The sequence below is a fragment of the Rattus norvegicus genome, chromosome 16 (assembly GCF_036323735.1).
Source record: "Rattus norvegicus strain BN/NHsdMcwi chromosome 16, GRCr8, whole genome shotgun sequence".
Lineage (NCBI taxonomy): Eukaryota > Metazoa > Chordata > Mammalia > Rodentia > Muridae > Rattus > Rattus norvegicus.
In genome coordinates this window covers 54699160-54724144 of record NC_086034.1, presented here as the reverse complement: position 1 = coordinate 54724144, position 24985 = coordinate 54699160, and the positions used below count along the sequence as shown (strand labels likewise).

Here is a 24985-nt window from a genome sequence, read left to right as displayed (position 1 = left end):
GAAAAAGAGAGTGTTGGAAGCCTAGGGACAGTAGGAGTTCCAATCTGGGAAAAGAGTAAAGAATATTTTACAGCTTTGTAATATTTGCCAAACACAGAGAGAATAGCCATTGCCTTCTAGACAAGAATCTAGCAATGCTGCCTTTAAGCAGTGGCTGTGGAATACATTTTCTTGGTTGAAAATTAGTTTATTCCAGCAAAGCTTGTCATTTGTCTGTTTTGGTTTCTTTTCTTCATTGAGCTTTGATAAAGTTGGAGATGGTGTTATTTCATAGAACCGTAGACGATGCCTGAGGAATCCAAGTCTTGAGATAAGGCCTAGACAGCTGCCAAAGAGTTCTGTGAAAACACAGGACAGAGGACAGTTCGCTCTCAAAATACTTAGCTCAGCGATGAATCCTTTTGTTTTAAACCAATCCATCACAAGAAGATGGAGTAAGGATTGCAGGCTGAGAGAATGTGTGACCAAAACAAGTAATCTATTTAAAATACCAACAGTCCGGGGCTGGGGATTTAGCTCAGTGGTAGAGCGCTTACCTAGGAAGCGCAAGGCCCTGGGTTCGGTTCCCAGCTCCGAAAAAAAGAACCAAAAAAAAAAAATACCAACAGTCCAAATTCTCCTAGTTTGACCGAACATTTATTACTGATGGGCATTTTTCATTAGTGATTATGATGTTTTCTCAAGACCTGTAGTACTCTTCTCTTATGATGAATCAATCAACAAACACACAAAAGAAGTCCTAAGTACTTTTAGGGCCACTAATAATTGACATGGTTTTATGTCAGTATTGTGTTTCTCAATAAGAAACCAGGATTTTGTGATTCCTAATCTAGACTTTTCTTTTTCAAATATATGTGGGATTCTAACAGAGCATCTGGGCAGTTCAGAGGGAGTAGTCCTCCAGACTTGACGGGAACTATAAGGTGCTTTAGCTCACAGTGCCCCCCACCTCCTTCCTACCTGTGCAAAAAGTACAACTAAAACCAAACCAAAATAAACCAATAAACAAAAGAGAAAGAAAACTGAAAACAAAACAAAACAAAACAACAAAAACAAAAATTCAAACCATTCACTTTACCTAACAAGGATTTCAAAACACATTTTTTTTTCATTGACAGAATTCTGGGAGTATATTTTCACATGCTATTTCATTAGTTTAATTGCTCTAAAACTGTAATGACCTTGAAATAATTTTAAAATGGGTTTAAAATTAACTTGTCAAATAAAAGTCCATGTTTAACCTGTTTTCTTTAATCAATGTAACTGCTTGTCCCCTAAGTATTAAAGCAGTTTTACAAGCGGTGGTGTGCAGATTCTCTTCCACTAATAATAGCCTTGATAATAAGTCATAAGGAATGGTGGCTAATGTGAGTTTAGCAGGAAGCCACAAAGAAATAAAACAGCAGATACCTTAAGTCTGATATTTCTACATTAAAATTCAATTACCACCTCTACCACCAGTTATGAGAAGCCACGATGGATACATACTAGTTTCCACATTTGACATCTTCTGGTTTTGCTGACACCCTCATTGCCCTAAGATATGATGATGATTTCAAGATTTCAAATGCTCAACAAGTCACGGTCATAACGATCATCAATATTCACAGATGTTAGTTCCAAGCCAGAAGGAAAAAAAGAAAAGACATAACGTTGCAGGAATATGATCTAATCAGTTGTACAAAGTTCTCAAAAACTAAGACTTTAAAAAAAAAAAAAGTCTGATACTCTTAGACAAGGCAAAGTGGGAGGTGAAGACTGGTAGATCCTTGGAGCTTCCTGGCCAGCTAACCTTGCCTACCTGGAGAAGTTTAAAATCAATGAGAGACACAATTTCAAACAAAAGGTAGACAGAACCTGAGAAAAAACACCCAGGATTTTCCTGTAACCTTCATATTGATACACATGTACTACTCTGAAGAAAATACACATGCACAGGCACAAGCGCGCGCGTGCGCGCGCGCGCGCGCGCACACACACACACACACACACACACACACACACACACACACCTCAAACCACAAATAGTTACTTATACAAGAGATCCCTTTTAAAGTAGAAATGGGACCATACTTGACAAAAGTGATGCGTTTACATAAAGATATCGAATTTGTTTAATGCAAGCTTAGTCCGAAATGGATACTTAAGTCATAAATACTCTTTTGGTCATATCCCTGTTTCATATTTGATTTCTTAGTAACATCTATAATCAAAAACAGTGTCAGAAGATTATCTAGAAGAACAAGAAATATTTCGCACAATGTCTTATCTTAGTTTTACATAGAAAGCAGAGAAGGAATATTTTCTGCTGTCAACAAGAATGTTCCAGACCAAAAAAGAAAAGCTCGTGGAGGGCAATATGCCTGTGTTCTTAAAAATAAGTATTGGGGTTGCAAAAAAAAAACTTGTCCTCCTTGTTTCTTTTTTAAAAAATTTTGAAAACAGTAATCCTCATAGCCTTTGCAGTTTCCTTCAACTTGCAAGATATTTCACATGTCTACCAAGCAATTACCTAAGTGATGTCACCATATTCTCACCAAAAATACCTCCTTTAATGCTTCAGGATGGTGCCACCTATAGTAGAAAGCCAGTGAAGTCACTCTGCTGTTGAAACTAGGCAACTTTCCCAAGTCTCTCTGATACCCTCCCAGGATGAATAGCATTTATGTAACTGGGCCCCTTCATTTTGACCCACTAGTCTCATGGTCTTTCCTTTCTCTCTATGACATCACCTCCCCAAATGCAAGCCACCACCCTGCAGGCTGTCCTTCCCTTACCTTGCTTTGCCTCTTCCATCAGCATTTTCCATCCTCTGTGTCCATCCTTCTTCAACCCAGAGCAATGAAAGCAACCTGGGAAGCCCACGCAACCCTCAGTACACAGTTGAAATACCTTCTCCTCTTTAAAGCTTTCTGGGACCACGTTATTTCTTGTTCTTTCAATGCTGCAGAATTTTGCTAAGCGGTAATCATGCATGGAGTCTTCCTGTTTCTGCCAACGAAAGTGAGAAGGATGGAGAATCTATTTCCTTACCCTCGTGGTGTTTGAAAGTGCTCTAATGCCAGACTGTGAGAGGGATCGCTAATGCCTAAGGAATCGGGCAAGTCATTTGGAAAATTGTTAATACTTGGAAGTCAAGTGCAGTAGCAGTTTTCATTAATGTAAATTGCCCAAACATTTTATGTAAAGACTTAACTTGGAAGAAGTCATTTATGAGAATAGCTGGTTTACCCACACAGTCAGGCAGAATCCCTAAAGTATTCAAAACATCACTGCAGTAATGGATGTGATTTTAATTACCTGAAAATTATTGAGTTTAAGTGTAACAGAATATGCCATAGGAACAATGGCATAATTTATTGATATTATTTAAATTATAATCAGATAATAATAAGGTATGGATCTAAATTTACAAATAATTCTGTAGCCTGTTCTAAATGTCATGATGACTAAGGCCAAATGGTGAGACTTAAGCCCAAGTATGTTGTCTGACCCATCTTCCTGTCATGATATAGCAGAGCGCTACAGTAGCTGATACTCATTCAATTGTCAATAAGCAGGTTTACAGGTGAAGACCATAGAGTACATTTCTATAACCTAAGGTTGCATTCATTCATATAGAAATCACTACTAAAAATGGCCACCAATCATATAGAATGTTGTTGTTGTTGTTGTTGTTGTTGTTGTTATTGTTGTTGTTGTTGTTGTTTGATCCGGGATAGAAATATTCTCATTTATGGGGCTAGGCTGGGGAAATGATTGGATGACTGAGAGTGCTTAATAGTTTTCCAGAGGACCCTAGCTTAGTTTCTAGCACCCACTTAGGTTTGACTACATTTGGGTGCCTCACAAATGACTGTAGTTCTAGCTTCAGGTGATCTAACAGACTCTTCTGGCTTACACACACACACACACACACACACACACACACATACACACACACACTCACATACAGACACACACACACACTCACATACAGACACACACACACTCACATACAGACACACACACTCACATACAGACACACACACAGACACACACACACTCACATACAACACACACACACCCAAAGAGAGAGAGAGAGAGAGAGACATACACACACAATAGATAGATAGATGATAGATGATAGATAGATAGATAGATAGATAGATAGATAGATAGATAGATAGATAGAGGCAAAAGTAAAAGTGGAATTAAAGCTAAATAAGAAATTTTTATGGAAGAAAATCTGAAATACTTATAATTTCTTCAAGGTGTTAAACTTTAAGAATAGTTATATATTTTGGAAATTATTGGTTACTAGTACACTGAATATGTTACTTGCAGTTATAAATACTATATGCATACATTTTACTAACCAGGAACATGATATCTTAGATAATGTACATCATGTACATAGTGTGTCTAATTTCTGAAGAACTTCATTTTTAAAGAACACAAAATTACTTACACTTTATTGTGAAAGCTTATAGGAATTCAGAACAATTAAAATTTTCTCAAATTTACATTTAGGCTCCTATACATTTCAAAAGCCATATATTTTATATTAGTTGTAAAATGTTCTAATTGGTATCATTAGGAAAGCTGTATAGTAGAGAAGGGAATGAAAGTGACCAAAACTCATTATAGAAAATTACCAAATATATATATATATGTATATATAAAGAAAAGTTGTATAAACAAAGCAATCCCCACTTACAATATGGAGAAGCACAGAGAACCACATGCCAATCAGACTAAGGCTAACCATCAGTTTGAAATCAACTGTCCAATGTCTGCTCGGAAGACAGGAAAGCAGTAGCAAAGCAAGTTGCTATTGTTTCTTCTTTATTTGAATGGCTGATGGAGCAGCCAGGACTTTAGGTAGCTGACTGTTGGCCTGGCACTCTTAGTTACATATACTTTTGTAGTGTGTACATGTATGGGTTAGGAAGGGGTATAGAAAATCTCAGAATACTAACCAAGAGTCATTGATGACTGGAGAACCAGAGAAGTAACATTTAAAACACAAATCCATAGTCCAGCCCTGAACTGAAGATGTGAGAGGAACTGCCAGGAACTTGACGGACAACACAAACACAGTCAAACCCACAGCTGCCTCAGGGATGAGCCAGCCACATCTGCCTGCCTCTCCAGGGTGCTTTGTGCACAGAGCATCCTTGTTTTGCCCACGGCTTATTAAAATTGTTGTCTGTCACTTCAAGTGTCTTATCATACTATAGAAATGTCACATTCTATACATCTTACTTCTTGCTCGTTTCCTTTTCTTCTGATTTTCCCCACGTAAAGGAAACTAATACTAAACACGCTTACTAAACCACTTCACCACTATCCACTGAGTACTCGAAAACTAATTTCCAACACAGAAACGAGTTTAAAACTTGGAACTCGCTTCCTGTGTCTGTTCCATGTTTGCCTCACAAGAAGCCTTGGAAAGTCTACTGCAGCCGAATCCATCAGATAATTGAAGCCTCTGAGAGGATGGTATTTTCCACATATCTCATTTTGGGCCAAACCCTAAAATTATCCAAACATTTACTTTTGATTTGCTGGAAAGATTAAGATGTTTCTTGTAACTTTGGCTAAATGCATCCCGTAGTTCAAACTTAAATTTTTGGCTGAAGAACTCAGTTTTACCCAAGTGATGCATAGTTTATAACCAAGAAAAACCTGTTGTAAACACTCACAGTCTTTTGGATTAAGTAAGCTCTTATAACAGTTTTTATCAGTGGGATTAATTTTCTAATTCAAGAAGCAAAGTTGGTATAAAAAATGAGAACTGTTTTAAGTTTTTCTTGAAGGGAGAACTACGTGATCTTTATTTTTTATCATTAACTGCAATGCCATGAACAAGAGCAGTTCCCCACCATTGAGTATCAAATTGAATATGATTTAGGAAACAAATAGTCTAAAATCAAAAGAATTTCAGCTCTCTCATGGGATCAATATTATATTTTCTAAACATCTTTTGGCTTCTGCCCACATGATAATAATTTTAGTAGAAATTTGTTATTTTTAGAATATAGTTATGAATTTATTGAGCCATTCATCATTAAAAATTAAAAATACAATAAAAAGAGCAGTGTGTCACTAAGAATCCGTACCTTAGTCAATCCACATCAGAGAAGCACTGCGAAGTAGTTGGGGATTAACACAAAAATTCACAACTGGACAATGTGCACAACATAAGAGACATTGAAGCACTCATTCATAAAAGAAATGCCTTCATTAAACTCCTACCTTCAAGGCTCAGAGACTAATGCAGAAGAGGAGGTAGAAACAACATAAGAATCAGAGATGATGGTTGATTTCAAGGACATAGAGTCTTCCATACACATCGGGGCTAACACACATGAGCTCACAGAGACTGGGGCAGCATGCACACATCCAGGATTAAGCCAGAAAGGTCCTAACTGAGCTTGAAATGCTCCAATGACTAACTGAGAAGCTATTAGCAATGGAAACCTGTAGCAGCGAGGAAATCCTTTTTCTCCAATGGCATGTCACTAGTATGTCAACCACACTCCAGAACAGGCCCCACGTCCAGGAGCAGCCAGCCACCATGAAACAAACCTAATGTTGTTTTGTTTGGTTGGTTTCTTCTGTTTCATTTTGTTTTGATTTTGGCAGATTTTGTCATACTGGTATTTTGATTTTCATTTTTGTGTTTCTGTTGTTTTGTTCTAATTTGTTTTAAATAATAGAGAGAAAGAACATAGAGTTGGGTTTGTAGAGAGTTAGAGAGGACCTGGGAGATGTGAAGAAGGGAAAAAATCATTATAAAAAGATCTAATGAAAAAACTTTAAATAAAGAAAAACTATTGAGTGAGAAAAACACCGGGTGTTATTTTTGATAATGAGCACTATTTAAGAATCTTTTAAAACAACCATCTAACATTAGCTGACTTCCCCAAACATTTTTGTACATAAAAAAATCCTGGGGTCCAAAATATCCAGAAAAAGAAATTAAGCACAATTAGTGTTTTATTACAAGACATGTACTGTTCTCCAATATGAAAAAGAGAGAAAAAGGCATGGTGATGTTCTGACTTAATTAATTTACATTCTCCTTTAACTTCCTCTCTCTAGAGATTTTTGTGTAATAATTAAGAGTGGAAATAAAAAGCCTTCCAAAAGCCACTATAAAAAACTCCTGTTTACTTTAATGGATTGGCATTTGTTTCTGTGACTCAGTAAATAACAAACTTGGAAGATAGGAAAGAAAAATGGCAAACTAATTACCCTAAAATCTACCATTAGTTTATTAAAGAGAATTTTATCAAGTACATTGGGTTATTAGCTTTTTTAATTCCTAAGACTGAGATAAACTTTATGCAAATCTATAAAATTATCAACATTTATTATGTGGTTTAATTTTCTGATCAACACCATCAGTGATAATGAACATCTTAAAATATGACTCAAGAAATGTTAATACTTTGATTATCTAATTATATAAAATGATATATAGTTTTAATTATATTTATCTCGTAAATTTCTCAGTATCATTCTATTCAATTCAGTACTGCATTTGGTATTACATTGGGGTGTATTTTCAAATTATAAAATGTTTCCATAAAGGTTCATCTTGATTTTCAGATTCCAATGAATATTTAATTCCTAAATATTTAGGCACATTTGTAATACCATGTAAAGTTGTTCTGTAGTAAGAAAACCAAATGCATTTATATTGAAGATAGTAATCGGCTGCCTCTCTCTGATCCATATAGATTGCTATGGCTTTTTAAAAAGCTTAAAACCAGGAGGGTTTCAAGAAATCAGAATTTTCTCATATTTGCTTTATAAATACTTAAATGGTGCTTTATTCAGCTGCCCAAATAGAACCTGAAATAAGCATATACAATATTAATTCTCTACACAACACATGGTTTGACAGGTTGGTATATGATAAGGACCATACCTTTTAGGTGTCTTCTCCTAAAAACCGAGTTGAGAAACATAACAATTCATTTTAATAAAAATTTTTCACAATGATCTTTGCTTTGTGTTTTGTTTATATTTATAGGAAGCCTAAGGGTAACAACAATAGATAATTGTGTGCAATTGTGCTTGGGCTAAATGCTACACTTGAGCAATTACACTGGGCACCAATGATAACCAGTCACTCATTTATACTCTAGGATATAGTCCTGAAAAATTGCACATAATTTTTGGTATACATTGTGATTGAGGAAAGAGGAGGGCACTGGTTGGTTTTGTCAATTTGACACAAATTAGAGTCACTAGGGAAGAGAGAAGCTCAGTTGAGAAATTTTCTCCATCAGACCACTCTGTACACATTTCTGTGGAGCTTTTTCTCTGTACACTGTTGACTGCCATCCCTGGGCAAGTAAACTGGGTGATATAAGAGAAGCAAGCTGAGAAATCAAGCGAAGTCAGCCAGTAGGCAGATTTCTTCTTGCTGTCTGTTTTGGTTCCAGTCTGTGGGATTCTGTTTGCTTTCTTTCTGTGGATCCCTCTACAATGGAGGGAAACCTGCAAGCCATTCAACCCCTTCTTCTTCCCAGTTCCTTTGGTCACTGTTTTCATCACAGAAACAGTGAATCAAATTATGATAGGACAGAAACAATAAAATAATTGACACAACAAAGTTATTTATCATTTTGCAAGGGTTATGGGCAATCAAGTAAAGGACATTTGGGAGCAACTTGCTTTTTGTGGTTATGGAAGATTTCACTTAAGAAACTAAGCTTTTATGCTGGGGGTTGGTAGATGCTTCTTTTTTATTTTTTATTGGTTTTTTAATTTATTTACATTTCATATGTTATCCCCTTTCCCAGTTTCCGGTCTATAAACCCCCTATTCCATCCTCCCTCCCCCTTCCTCTATGAGGGTGTTCCCTCACCCATTCACCTACCCCTTCCCGCCTTCCCACCCTGACATTCCCCTACACTGGGAGAGTCAAGCCTCTGCAGGATCAAGGGTTTCTCCTTCCATTGGTGCCCAACAAGGCCATCCTCTGCTACATATGCAACTGGAGCCATGCATCTGTCCATGTGTACTCTTTAGATGGTGGTTTAGTCCCTGGGAGCTCTGGTTGGTTGATACAGTTGTTCTTATGCTGATACATGCTTCTAATCCCAGAACTCCAAAGGCAGAGGCACTTTAATAACAGCCTGGTCTACAAAGGAAAACCAGGGCTACACAGAAACCCTATCTTGCAAAAGAAGCAAACAAAAAGAAGAGGAGAAAGAGAAGACAAAGAAGGAGAAAATAAAGAAGAAGCCGAAGCCAAAGCAGGAGCAGCAGGAGCAGCAGGAGCAGCAGGAGCAGCAGGAGCAGCAGCAGCAGCAGCAGCAGGAGGAGGAGGAGGAGGAGGAGGAGGAGGAGGAGGAGGAGGAGGAGGAGGAGGACGACGACGACGACGACGACGACGACGACAACAACAATAACAAGAAGAAGAACAAGAAGAACAAGAAGAACAAGAAGAACAAGAAGAACAAGAAGAAGAACAAGAAGAAGATTTTAGTACCAATATGAGGACAGTAGTCCTATGAATGTAAATATATTAAAATAGAATGGAACAAACAGAAGTTGAAACAGTATCAAGGTACCAGGGGATATTCTAAACTATTAAGTTTGATATTAAGTTTAATTGGTACTAAGATGAGTAAGATGGCCATAGGAAAGAGTGTATAGTATATTATGAAATAAGACCACTTATGCCTTCGATTATGAGATGGTGGTCTCTGAGTAGAAGAAAGGTATGCTTCGATCATTTTAGCAGGTGTATTCTGGGTACTAGTAGAAACAAGAGCATACTAACAGAGTAGCTCATCATGATTGTAATTTCTGTAATCTCAATTTAGGAAGCCGAGGGACATAGCTAATAAGTTAAAGGCTAGCCTGGGTTTCGTAGCCTTTGTTTCAAAAATATGAAATTAAGAAAATCTTGGAAGATGATGATTCCTCCCCTCAGGGTGTTAGCAGTGAAGGTCATGATAAACGCTCTTATACTAGATATATTTTGAAGACAGATCCAGTGGATTCTTAGTTGATTATGTATGTGGGAAAATTAAAAGGCTCAAGGAAGATCACAATTCTACAACTAAACAATGACACCAACTGAGGTGGGAATGGATACCCGTGGGTATGAGCAGATAGAGATTTGGGTAATTAAGAGCAGATGAGTCGAAATGTTGTTCTCTTTTAAAACAAGAAAACAAAAGGGTGACTTGGATCTCAAGTTCATTTTGCATGTATTGGGTTTAAGCTGTCGATACTTTTCAGACACATGACAGTGGCCCTGACGACTCTCAGATGGTTTCTATGACTCTATTTATGGAAGCATTATCCTGGTCCTCCCATCAGGACAAATTTACCTGACTCAGCTCAGAGAACTTTACAACACCCTCAGTTAGAATAAAAGGTCAAAGGCAGCTTTCCTGGGTGGTATAAGAGGCGAAAGTTATTTTAAATGTCAATAATCTCAATCCTCAAGCAGTTTGTCACTACCAATCTAAAGCTGAACAGAGGCAGAGGCACCTGGTACGTAGGTGTAATGAAAAATGATTTCCCAGTGACAAACTTGAAATATCTCACCATGAAGGGCAGTCAACCACACAGCCAAGTAGTTCCCTCTCAGAATAGCATTATTGAAATTTTATAATGTTATTTTTGCCTGCCTTGTCTTGAAATCTCCTCGGACAGCCACAAATCTGTCAGTCCCATTCTTTTGTGTATTGGTTGCATTGATTTTTCTGAAGGTTGGGGTTTATGCTATAGTGCGGTGGGGACCGAGGAGGCTACACAGAGAATACTAATCACAATATGGACACAGTTTAATCCGAATATTTAACCAAAATGAGGACATATCACTCAATAAAAACTTGGGTTTTTTTTATATTTCAAGTGTAAACATGAGTTTTAGAAGATAATGTTTTGGTATTAAAATATTGGGATTTCCAAAATACTGTGGTTGATGATGCAATTATATAAGACAGCATTTCAGAACGTCCAGGACTGCACCAGTATATTCAGTTCATACAGTTGCCATGGATACAGCAGATAGAGTAGATGTTTACTAGAGAGTTTCAGTTGGTTTTTCCCCCTATGATTCACAAGAAACAGAAAGTTAAAGAGTGTGGAAGACTGTTGATACTAACCATGGGAAAGGTCCACAAAAGTCTTTTCATATTCACTCTGGCTGTGTAAAATTACTTTGTGTGATTCACTAAAGAAAATGTGTTAATTTTTTTTGTTTTATAAAAAAAGAGTGAAAATTGTGGTCCAAAACCAAAGAAATAAATTGAAGGTAGTAATACAATTGGAGCAGTAGAGGCAAGAGGATCATGGCCCACCTGGGCTATTCAGGAAAAAGCCCTGTCTCCAAAGTAAGGAAGGGAGGGCACAAAAGAGAGAGATAGATAGATAGATAGATAGATAGATAGATAGATAGATAGATAGATAAATAAATAAATAACTACATTACACTGTATTAGGAAGCAACACATAAAATCAGAACATAGTAAACATTTAATCACATTTTCTGCAAGTTCTTAGCACAATGTCCAAGTCATGAGGTTAAATGACATCGGGGAGAAAAATTCGTGAGAGCTTCAGAAGTTTTTTTTTTTTTTTAAAAAGGTGCTCCAGAGTGTAAAGCATCCTTCAGTGGTCGGAGTGTTCCCTTCATGTCACATGCAGGGAACAAAATGACACCCCACTGGCAATAAATCTGTGGTTTTGATTTTAAAGTCCTATAGGGCAGGGTAATTCTCTTTGTGTGGCTCTGTGAGCAGCTCTGTGCGCACTGGAACATTTAATCAGTGCTACTCAATAATGAATATGGGGTTTTACAGCACAGAGGAAAATTGGCCCTGAGAGGAAAATATCTGACTCCGGGCGCTAAGTGCTCTCCTTTTTGGAGCTGAACAGCATCTTTCTTAGGCCATCACTGTGCTCAGCCTTGAGGTAGAGAAACACTTTCATTTACCTTGAACCATCCCAAGGTTAGGTCCAGAGATGACCAAAAATAGAACATAGATTACATGCTCCACCTCACTGGAAAACCTGGGAAACTAACACTGATTCTCCAAGGGTCACTCACTTCAGGCCAGTGTATGGGAAGGTCATGCTGCTCCCAGACCACCATGCGCAGAAGCACTCAAGGTCCAAGGGCTCTTAAAGACATCTTCAGAGGCAGTTGAAAGGATAATTCCCCTCTAGTATCCATGGCATAATTCCTTTTAGTACTGGACAGAGTACAATAAGCACTACATATCTGCTCATTAGACTCTTGTCTCCAAATGCAGTCAATAGCAAAATAAAGCCATCAGAGTCCAAGGGCAACAAGAAAATATTCAAGAAGTGGAGATGATGAGCCTTACCTGTGGGGCTGTCAGCAGCGTACTCTGTGTTTTCCTGGAGAGAATGAGTTCAATCAAGAGCCTCCCTGCACAACCACACTAAGGTTCAGTCTGGAGAGAATGCTTCTATCTGTTTTTAGATTGACTAGTCTAGAAAATGCCCAATATCATTACAGCTTTTTCATTTTTCTCTGTGTTCTAACCACAAATTCTATGTTTTCTTTTCTGACCTCTAACTCGTATAAATAGGACCTTTGAAAATGTCTTCATTCCAAAGGGTTAAGAATTTTTGAAATATTATTCAATGGATATGAAAAGGAACAGACATACAGAAAATATTTAATAGGCTATGTAAGCTACTGTTAGAGAGCAGAGTCACAGGTATTTTTCAGTGCCAATTTTGGCATTTGTGTGTGAATTTTCACTTTTAAACCAGCACACTCCTACAAAATAAATAAAATTTCTTCTTACTAAAATTGCTCAGAGAACCAGTTTTTTTCAATCTTGTACTATTTTTAATACCAATTAAAAACTGATCACACCCAGACAAAATTAGTAGAGTATCATTTGACATTTTGATATATACATATTTTGTGCATACACACAGTGACCAGGAAACCCACATGTATTAAAACCTACCAGAAGAAGGAATATACTTCTTCCTCACTCTTAGAAGCTCATAAGTGACAATGGGATTCTACATGGACATTCATGCAAGAGCATCAAAGTGACACATACACACACAAACAGAGAGACAGAGAGAGAGAGAGAAAGAGAGAGAGAGAGAGAGAGAGAGAGAGAGAGAGAGAGAGAGAGAGAGCCTTGAATCAATTCAATTCCTACAATTCTAACTGGCAGAAACTAAGTTATAAATGTTGTCAGTTAATTGAATGAATTAGTTTACCTACTTGAAAAAAGAGTGAACATTTCCTCTACAATTTTGAGTCATTTACATTCAATCAAGCTCTCAGACAGCTCTTAAATGCAGAACCAAACTGTGATTCTGTGATCTCTGGCTCCTAGTTTGCTGTTCCTATCTATCTACTCATTTTAGGAGCCAGTAGGCCATGAGTATAAGAGCTTACTAGAAACAAGAAAAAGACACAGAAGGAGCCTCTGCCATTTGGGCTGTCCTATCCAAGAAAGATATTACAGTAAACAATTTTGTTTTATGTGGATATGTGCCACAAAGCCTGTTTCTGTTCTTTCTTTCTTTTCATTGAAAAAAAATGTCATACAATGTATCCTCATCTTAGTTGCTATCACCCAATTCCTCCCTGATCTTCCCAATATCCCACCCAACTTCATGCCTATGTCCTCTCTCTCTCTCTCTCTCTCTCTCTCTCTCTGTGTGTGTGTGTGTGTGTGTCTGTGTGTGTGTGTAAAAGGCGAAGAAATAAACCATAATAATAAAAAAACTATAAAAATTAGATATACATACACACACAAAACCCAAACCCATAAAATCACAAAGTTGGAAACCATTATATAAAAGGCAAAAGGCCAATATGGAAAAAAGAATCCAAAAAAAAAAAAAAAAAACATTATGAGACAAAAAGTCTGCAAAAATACCATTAAGTTTTCTTTGTGTTGCCATTTATTGTTGGTCATGGGGCATATTCTTAACTATGGCTTACATATCCAGTGAGGCTCCTTCAGAGAAAATTAATTTTTCATTTGCAAGGAATGGTAATTGAAGATCGCTTCTTGGTTAGGGATGGTAGTTCCTATGTCCTCTTTCCCCTCTTAATGCTGAGAGGCCGTCTGTCTTATACCTGTGGAAGCCCTGTTCATGCTTCCACAGTTTTTGAGAGTCCGTGTGTATATGGGTCACATTGTGTCTGGAAGACACTGTTTCTGTGGCATCATCCATCACCTCCAGCTCTTCACATTGAGCAGCTACCAGAGGACTACCTGCTAACACTAAACAAAAATCACATCTCTCTGCTGAATGCCATTCACTCCTCCAATCCTGGGAGATTTATAGCCCCCTTTACACTAAATAAAGAAGTCTTTTCATTATCCGAAACCTTGACAGGAAAGAGAGGTGTACAGTGTTTGAAAGAGAAATTCTGTTCGCTTTCTCTGGCTTTTAAAACAATTGCAAAAATCAATGCAAAGGAAGGGAAATCTAATTTGCTTGATCACTTCAGAGGCTCCGCTCATGGCCTCTTGCCTTTGGACTTTAATGAAGCAGCACATCTTTGAGGACACAGTCTCCAATACCCAACTTCCAACAACCAGGCCTCATTTTACATTCTCACCAACTCGTAATAACACCATAACATGGAGACCAAGCCTTCCACATACAGGAATGATGGGAACCACAAACAATATTCATAAAGGACTTCAGATATAACCACAATACTCGGGCTAGGAACTCTGGATTTTTGCCATTCTACTGAGATACCCATTAGATAGATGGCTCAGTTTAAAGTACATTAGTTACATTAAGTGGGATAATTAGTGGTTGACTAAATAACTCTTTTCAGAGGGCATGCAGTTTGTGGAATCGCGCTTGATGTTTTTTTAACGCTCAGGCTGTTTTTGTATCTAGCCTCATTTTCAGCCCTCATTCTCATATCAAATGAGCCAGTTAGAACTGTGCCATCTCTGCAGTTCAGTAACTAGTAGTCATGGAGTCTTCTCATCACACATGCTAAGCACATATTTATTACGTCACTCCTGACGTGACTAATAGCAGTATTTACAGTCATATTTTCTGAGAAAAAGATAGGAGCCACCTTGTGCTGAGAACCCTTTGCTACAAATTCTCTGTTGAAAGTTGGGTGTTCTGGGAAACATCCCTTAGAAGGTGGTTAGGACACAGGCTAGTCCTCTGTGAGAATTCGTTCTACTAGCATCAGTGGAAAAGCAATGAGCATGGAGGAGGGGGGAGAAAGCTGTGGAGCTAAAATGATCCATCATCATTGTCTCAGGCAGGGTCAAAGTGTCTCGGAAGCTACACTCTCATTTTTATTAGCCATTAGATATGGACTGCCACTTGGAAGGAACTGACCTTGAGCGCAGTGGCTCAATAAAATGATATCTGAGAACATTTGCAAATAGGGACTTGGTTCTGACTGTTCTAGTAGCATCTGTGGCGCAACAAGTCCTAACCTGACAGCATATCTGTGCAGTAGCCAAGACACTAACCATCATCCTGTAAGAAATGGAGTCCATCTGGATTGCATACATGGTTAAGAAGGGGTTCTGAGCTGCTCCAAACCTGAATTCAAAATCTGCACCTAGAGAACCAGGAATGGTCAGGATGTCTTAGTAAGTTACTGAGAATGGTAGTAAAAACAAATCAGTAACCCTTATTCCACTCCTTATATCCACTATTTAGTTTTCTACCTGTGTGGGATACTGTTATTTAAAACTTTTAGTGAGAGCTGAATGCTACATCTTTGATAGATTTGTGGTCCGTTCTCACCAAGCATTATCGCTAAACTTGAGCTTCATCTGTGTTATTAGCAGACTCCCTAATCCTCTAATATCTACAACTCAGGACTGCAGTACGTAACATGATGGATTGTATGGGACCCTACAGGTATTATTTAATCATGAATGTGCCCCAAAGGCTTATATGTTAAACACTTGGTCCACAACTAATAGCCCTGTATTGATAGTTGTTATCGATCCTTTGGGACCATATTCTAAGTAGCAGAAAAGGATTATTGGGGTAAAGCTTTGAAGAGGATACCAGCCTGTATTCAGGACCCCACTGTCTGGTTCTTGATTCACCAAATATAATAATGACCTACCACAATCAAAGCCGTGAAAACCCTATGCCTTTCCCAGGACAATAGACTGAATCAATGAGCCCAAAACTTTCAACCATTTCTCCCTTCCTTTCTTGTCTCTATCAGGTATTTGATCAGAGCAAGAGAAAATGGAACTAATATATGTACTTCAAATATAATTTGATATAAAGTAGAAACACTTACCTGATATCTAGTGTCCTATGGAATTCTATGCCTATAAATCAGGCCTTCTATCATTTCCCAGAGGAAGCAAGACAGCCCAAACATGGACTCGTGCCTACCTCCTTAGAGAAACAAGCAAACATGTCTATCATGAGGAGAGGAAAATCTGTTCTCAATGTGACTACCGGACTTCTTGCAGTATGACACCAAAGTCACACTGAGGACCTTTGTTGTTTGTAAGTTTGACATCTGGTAAAGAGAAACAGCTTCACCAGTCTTGGTACATGGAAGCCAACCAGTACAATTATTCCACAGCCACCATTTTGTACTTCAACTTATGGTAGAATTGCTGTGGTTATAAATAGAAGTTAGCTCATACCAATTAAACAAGTTTTTTATACTTATGTGTTTAGTATGATTCCTATGGTGGATATTCTCATAAATTTTGTTTGTTTGTAGGGTTGTTTGTTTTGTTTTGTTTATTTGTTTGTTGTTTCTTGCTTGCTTGACATCTCAGACTGGTACTCACTTTGTAAGCTGGCACCAGATCCTCACCAATCCTCCTATTCCAGACTCCTGACCACACTGGGATTACAGACATGCATGCACCATCCAAAAACATATCAAACTCTCTTTCAACCATTTTACAAAACAAGACCCACCAGATTTTCCGCTCACTGAACTTTCTTTACATGCTCAAAGAATAAAGAGACTCTCAGCTCAGGAGACCCTCTCAGGCTTTTCCAAACCTGTTCTGGAAAGCTGAGTTTTTATTTCTCGTCCAGAAGACCAAAACCTCATCATGGATTTTAATAAGTGACTTCACAGATTTTTATACTTGTATACACTTTCATATGGCCACTCGCATGCCTTTTTCTGACACTACCTTATTGCAATAGCTTAGCCTTTTCCCCAGGGATTTCTGACTAGTATTGCCTGCCCATTTGCGACCACTCATGCACTTGGGTTGCTTTCTCTGGTTGCCTGAAGCTTTGCCCAGTGGGGAATATTTCCCACACCTTTGTCTTCCAAGAGCACTCTTGAGGAAAGCTGCTGTTGCTGTCCAATTGGAACCACCCACGTTCCAACTGCCAGTTTATGAATCAGTCGTGGGTTTTTCCTTTTCATTCATATATCACATATTTATGAGACAGCCCAACCGATGTAACCTAACCCTACCCGGCCACTCAGGGGACCGAGTGTGCATCATGGAGGAGAACTTTTGTTCTGTGACTGCACGTAGCATTCGAATCTGTACTACCTGATCATGAAGTTTGCTTGTATCCTTCTCTCTGCTCATGTTAAAATGTGAAAATATTACTTCTGGCCTTCTGTAGACTCTTTACAATATCCACCTGCCCCAGTTCCAGACACTTGTCATTTAATGTGTCATGGTCAGCTTCTCTGTTTATATCAGGGCCTAGCCATAGGCAGACATTGTTTTTCACATCATTTTCTGCTACAGATGGCTTGGCTTTACTGCAGACCATTGGAGCTTGCTGTTTTCTCATTGGAGTCTGTCATATATTTCTCCTAGAATTCTGTTTTGGTACAACAGAACCTCTAACATTACAGGATCTTATGGAATGTGTGACCCAAGTGAAGGGAATACTTGTTTTAGTTGGAAACTGCTATCACACTCTTTGTGCAGGGACCCATTCTGAACTGTCAAATTTTGTCACTATTGCATGAGCCAGATCATTGTATACAGGTGCTAGTATGAGGTCTCCAAACCTTGATAAGGTTTATGAAACATTGTCTCATCTTCATGCCGAACCATGAAGATTCATCTGATCATATCTTTTACATTTTTAAAATTAGCATTCATGATAATTGATCATTTACATTTTCAGGACACCCAAAGTATTCTGAATATAACAGTAAACTTTTAGAAGTTGGTTTAACTATTTAGCAGAATAATAGTCATAAATTCTCTCTTCGAGCCTATAACCTGCCTTGTCATGGATTTATGGCACTGTCATTTATTATCATTAAACCCATAGATAAATGTATTTCTCAACTCTTATCAAAGAAGTTTTTTGTTTTGCATTTTGATAGTGACAGACACAGAGATGAACAAATAGTCAACATCAAGAGAAAAAGAAACTGAAGAGGGCTCAGGTCTAAACTGTATATGCCTTTTAACCCCAAGGCTCAGAGATCATCATGGGAAATGGAACAGAAAGATTGGAAGAGAAAAAAGCAATGGGTAACTACAGTCAAACAGTGTATTCAAGACACAATAAGGTTTGAAACCACAGAGGCTGTGACATATCTAAGACCTATACAACAAGAACAAGGTGGATAAAATCCCAGCATGTGTTGGGAGGTGGTCACAGAACTGGATGCTTTCTGAGGTGCTGTCGTTGATTGGTGACTGCTAAGAGAGGGAGTCAATTTTTTAGTTTTAATTTAGATAACCTTTTATTATTCACTTTAGAACCTCATCACTGTCCCTCCACCACCACCCCCTCTTCTCTTTTGAGAGACATGTCCCTCCCTCCCCTGCTCTGGCACATTAATTCTCTCCCAGTGGCACTTCTCCCACTGAGGACAGACAAGACTGCCGAGTTAGGGGAAGAGGGTTCCAAAGACAGGCAACTGCTTTGGATAACCACTGCTCCTGTTGTTTGGGACCTGTAGAAATAAATATTATAACATTAATCCCAGAGGGAAGCTCACTGCTTTATGTTCCCCAATGAAAGACACACATGTAGCCTTTATATTCTAATGTGCCTTAAACAGCACAATAGCTGGGCCACTGTCTAAACTCCACAAGGTTAATCTCGAGTTATTATTAATACTAGCTCTATTTTGGCTACTCTGAATCCAGAGGGCTGCCCAACTCTGGGTCATGCTCTCCTGGCTCCTTCGCATGGGGCCCATACCTCTGTACTGCACTCTGGTATGGCTTCTCTCGGGGGTGCAGATCTCTCCCTTTCTTCTCCTCCTGGTCCCAAGGCTCATAATCCTGAAATCCCTCCTCTGTCTCTTCTGCCCAGCTATTGGCTGTTGACATCTTTCTTTACCAATCAGAACCAACTGGGGGCTACTTACAGACACTCTCATAGGAAGATTTTTGGGAAACATAATTAGCATTCATAATACAAGCAGCTACAGGAACCTACATGAAGATTGAGCTACACGTCTGCTACACAAGTGTGGTGGGCCTTGGTCCAGCCCATGTATGCTCTTTAGTTGATGGTTCTATCTCCGAGAGTTCCTAACAATCCAGGTTAGTTGACTTTGTTGATCTTCCTGTGGAGTTTTTGTCCCCTTCTGGGCCTCCAATCCTTACCTCCAACACTTCCCTAAGAGTCTCCATGTTTCATTCAATGTTTGACTGTGGGTCTGTGCAACTATCTGAGTCTGCTGCTAGATGGAGTCTCTCGGCTCCTGTCTGCACGCATAGCAGAGTATCATTAATAGTGCCAGCGATTGGTGCTTACTAGTGGAATGGGTCTCTGTTTGGGCCCATTGTTGCTTGGCCATTCCCAGATCCCTGCATTTTGCGACAGGTCAAAAGTTTTGTGGGTTGGTTGGTGTTCCTATTACTCTGCTGAGGTTCCTGCCTGCATACAGCGAATGGCCTCTTCAGGTTCTATATCCCCACTGCTATGAGTCTCAGCTAATGTCACCCCCATTGATTCTTAAATGTCTCCTCTATCACAGGTCTCTGGCAGGTGCTCCAGATGCCACCCTCCTCCTACTCTACCAGCTAAAGATTTCATTCATTTTTATGGCCATCAGGTCAACTCCCCTGTACCTACCCACAACTGGTCCTGAACCCCCCTTTCTTTCCCCATCACCTCTCTGGTCCAGGTTCCTCTGCCTCGTACAACTGTTTTATTCCCCCACCTAAGTGAGATTCAAGCATCCTCACTTGGGTCTTCCTTTCTGTTTAGATTCTTTGGGATTGTAGTATGTACCTTTTACTTTATGGCTAATATAATATGTACTTATAAATGAGTACATACAGTGCATGTTCTTTTAGGTCTAGGTTACCTCACTCATAATAATATTCTCAAGCATCCATTTGCGTGATATCTTTGTTTTTAATATCTGAATAGTATTCAATTGTGTGGTTGTACCACATTTTCTTTATCTACTTCAGTTGAGGTACATCTTGGTTATTTCCAGTTTCTGGCTATTGTAAATAAAGCTTCTATGAATATAATGCACTTGGGGCCCTTGTGGTATAGTAGTAGGGCATCTTTTGGGCATATGCATAGGAATAGTATAGCTGGGTGTTTAGGTATTAAAAAGCCAGATTGATTTCCAACATTTACACTCCCACCAGCAATGAAAGAGTGTTGCCCTTGCTCCATATCCTCTCCAGCAGGTGCCACCACTTGAATTTTCCATATTAGCCATTCTGCATTCTGACTGGTGTCAAATAGATGCTGTTTTCACATCAATTCTGTTAGCCTGCATCTTTTTGTGGGAGAATTGAGTTCATTGATGTTGAGAGGTATTAATGACCAGTGACTGTTACTTCTCATTTCTTTGATGTGAGTGGGGTTAGTGTGTGTGTGTGTGTGTGTGTGTGTGTGTGTGTGTGTGTGTGTGTATGTGTGTGTGTGTGTGTGTGCGTGTGTTCCCTTTTTTTGCTATGATAGAATTACTTTTTTCCTGTGTTTTCATGGATTCAGTTGTCCTCCTTTGTTTTGTTTTTTTTTTCTTTTTCTATTTTTTTTCAGAGCTGGGGACTGAACCCAGGGCCTTGTGCTTGTTAGGCAAGCGTTCTACCACTGAGCTAAATCCCCAACCCCTGTTGTCCTCCTTTGGATTAGAGTTTTCCTACTAGAATTTTCTATAGGGCTGGATTTGTGCATACTGTTTAAATTTGAATTTGTCTTGAAATATCTTATTTCCCCATCAATGGTAATTGATGGTTTTGTTGGATTGGCACCTGTGGTTTTTTAGAGGCTGTAAGGTATCTGTTGAGGTCCTTCTAGCTTTTAGAATGTCTGTTGAAAATCAGGTATAATTCTGATATGTCTGGGTTTCTATGTTATCTGACCTTTTTCTCTTGCTGCTTTTAATATTCTTTCTTTGTTCTGTAGAATCTTGTGTTTGGTTTATTATGTGGCATAAGGATTTTCTCTTCATGTCCAGTCTAATTGGTATTTGATTCTTCTCATATGTTTGTAGGCATGTCTTTCTTTAGGTTGGGAAGTTTTCTTCTATAATTTTGTTGAAAATATTTTCTGGTCCTTGGAGCTGGTCCTCTCAACCTTCCCTATTATTCTTTGACTAGGCCCTTTCATGGTATCCCATATTCCTGGATATTTTGTGGCAGGAACTTTTTAGATTTAACATTTTCTTCGATCTATCAATTTCTTCTGTTGTATCTTCTGTGCCTGAGAATGTTTTCATCCATCTCTTATATTAGGTTGATGAAGTCTGCATCAAGTTTTCCTGTTTTCCATCCCCAGGACTCCCTCAGTTGGTGTTTTCTTTATTGCTTCTACTTTCATTTTCAGGTCTTGAAGTGTTTTATTTATTTCCTTCGCCTGTGTAATTGTTTTTCCCGTGTTTATTTCAGGGGTTTCTTGGTTTCTGTTTAGAGCCCTCTACCTATTTAACTGTACTTTCCCATACCTCACTAAGGGTTGACTCATTTACTCTCTAAAGGCCTCTGTCGTCTTTATGAGATTGGGTTTAGGGTCATTTTCTTGTGCTTCGATTGTTTTAGGATATCCAGGACTTTTTGCAATAGGGTAGCTATGCTCTGAAAGTGTCATACTGCCCTGGGTTTTGTTGATTGTGTTCTTTCATGGGCCTTTAGCCATCTAGGTGTTCCTGTTGTGGTATGTGATATGAGGGGACCTAACCTCAATGATCCTGGTGTGGCAGTCCTCTGATGGATACTCTAAGGCTGTATGTTTCTACGTCAGCAGGTCTGATGAAGGTGGGTTAATAGGTAGTGGGAGATCGGGAGATCCATCAAGAATAGAAGACTTCTTAGGAAAGCTGGGGATGTCTCCAGAGGGCTCAGAGGGCATCGAAAATGCAGGAAGGGAATGTAACCTGCATTCTTCAGCATCCTTAGATGTGATGAAGGTGATTAGAGAGGTATCAGGGTAATGGAATCTACTGGGGAGAGCAAGTCGCTTAGGGTAGATGGGGGTGCCCCAGAGGGCTCATCAGGCAGGGAAGGGATTCTAACCAGTACTCTTCTGGATCTCCATGTCTGAAGAAGGTGGGTAGAAATGTGATCAGAAAATGGAGTGAGAGTCAATATTTTAAAGGATTATGAACCCCTAGTAGGCTAACCTGGTAGGTGGGCCTATATCCATGCACATACTGGCAGCACTAAGTGAACTCATTATGCTAGAAGAAAAACAGAAGACATGAAGTCTTTAGGAAATAGTGGGGAGAAATTGGAGGAGTGGGAACAGTAAACCTACATTATATGCATGTATGAAATTCTTCACCCAATAAAGAGGAACTCTGACTCTTCGTGAGCTTTTGGTCACACTCTCTGCAAACCGCGTGTCTAAACTAGCTCTTCAACATACTTGCCCTGCTTTCCACACATCTGATTTGATTAGCAGGCCATGTGTATCAATACTTTATCCCACTGAATTTCAGACAGCCTGTACCCTTTCAGATTCCACTATGACAGAGGGAGGATAGTTTCTATACCTCTAGGGAAAAACAGTAAAATGTAGTTCTGTACATAAAGTACAAGCTTTCTGACTTTTCTTTCTGATGAGAAGAGGGAAATGTCTACAAAGTCAAGAATACAGGCTAGTGCTATAGGTCATATAATTTAGTTCTTGTAAAAGTAGAGGCTGTGTCACAGAAGCTTCTCTTGAAATGCTTAAGTTCTTTCTGCTTTCTAAGGGCTTCATATCCTGCAGATAAGAAAAATGGCATGCAATTCTTCTCTGTCTTTCCTCACCCTGGTATGTAAGCATAATTTTATTATTTTTGAGGTGTGTGTGTGTGTATGTGTGGGAGTGGACAGAATGACTTTCAAAGTATCTTCTCTGGTATTTCCACTACAATATCTTTTTACCTATAAGCAAATGATTTACTTTGAGACTGTAATATATGTCGTTCTCAATGAGCATTGAGAAAAAGCTTACTTACTCTCACATGTCTCTGTGACAGTGTAGGCTTACTCTGAGCCTAGCTTCTGAGGCTGAATGTCACATGATAACTGCCTCCTTCTTTCTGCAGTGCTAGTCACAGTGCTCTGGTGACACTTTAGGCTCTTGTTATTTGCAGCTCACTTCATTGTGTTAGATACTTTGTGAATAAATAGCTATACGTGCTTTGGGTAAAAGACAAAATTATTATCGTACCTCTTGCCTTGATGGTGTAGGATCCTTGCTATTGGAGACCGCACTTCTATTTAAAGACGAAGTTTAAGTTTAAAAATCTAGCTCAGGTTCAGGAATCAGGCATCTTTTTTATCATTGGGGCCTGGGAGGCATCAACTGTCCCACCCTTTTAAAGCTAGTATACTCGGTGGATTGTTGTGCCTGTTACACATTTTCCCTTATTTTTGCAACAGAATTCTCACTGAGAAAACACATGAGTCCCAAGCAATGCCAATCAATACCGCCTTTAGACAATTACAGGAGGTTTAGTGAAAAGGGAGATGGAAAACAGACTGATTATTTCTGAGGCTGTAGTTTCACAGAGTGTTAGCGATCATTCCCAAAAACACCTTAAAGATCATCATTAAAAACAATCACCAAAAGATTATACTGTAAGAGGAACAGTAAATGCTAACAAAAATGAAGAAACTGAAAAAGACTAACGCAGGTGTAATTCTGTGGGAATTGACAACCAGGGAGTGGGACTGCATGTTCAGTGGCAGTGTCTTATGCCCTTCCAAACATTGCTGCATCTCAAGCAGTGTCTATTATTATTATTATTATTATTATTATTATTATTATTATTAAATCAAGAAGTAACTCTAGGGCATGGAGTGATGCTTACTTAGTAAAGTGCTTGCTGTACAATCATACCAACCTAATTTCAATATTCAGCACCAATGTAAAAACATCTGTACAACACATACCTGTAATTGGAACACTGGGAAAATGGCCACAGGAAGAAGACTGGGCTTGCTTGCCAGGTAATTTAGTCAAATCTGTGAGCTCCAGATTCAGTGAGATACCCTGCATTTGAAAATAAACAGGAAAACAATTGAGGAAGACATTTGATGTCATATTCTGACCTCCCAATGGGATTGTATGCATGTGCTCATGTGCTCAAACATACATATGTGCTCACACAGAGTTACACACATGAAATAAAATAACATCGGTAATAAACAATCTCTGATCATAGTGAAATAGCTAAGTTTGTCTCCCAGTCACCACTGAGTGGGGAATTGTGCCTATTACACATTTTCCTGTGAGTAGTGTGGTATCAGCCTCTCTAAACTGTATCATCCACAGGGAGATGACTTCTTGACCTTTGCCGGGAGACCACTATGACTCCATAAGTAGAGAACCAGATAGGTTTCCTTGGAATAACTAGTGATGTCTTCACTGAAACTAATTCGATCTGGGCAGAATCAAAGTGTTAGTCAAACAGGGTAAAGAGCAAGAACAGTGGAGAGTGGGATCTTGGAGAAGTTTAAAAAGAAGCTGGGGAGATCAAAAGGAACAAAAAGTGAGCAGAACCTGGAATCGCAAAGTGAAGCTGGAAGAAGGTGTCCAACATGGCACTGTTTAGAACTCCTTACATTTTGCCTTTTTA

At 38.8% G+C, this 24985-nt stretch overlaps 1 long non-coding RNA gene across 1 annotated transcript in view; it reads right to left on the bottom strand.

Moving 5' to 3' along the window:
- Positions 1-1993: 1993 nt before the first annotated feature.
- The window catches only part of LOC102554462 (uncharacterized), a 35349-nt gene continuing 12357 nt past the window's right edge, over positions 1994-24985 (bottom strand). The window contains exons 2-3 of the long non-coding RNA XR_360488.4: positions 24300-24399; positions 1994-2991 (exon numbers count right to left, since the gene is read on the bottom strand). This is a non-coding gene — a long non-coding RNA (uncharacterized LOC102554462). The remainder of the gene's footprint in view (positions 2992-24299; positions 24400-24985) is intronic.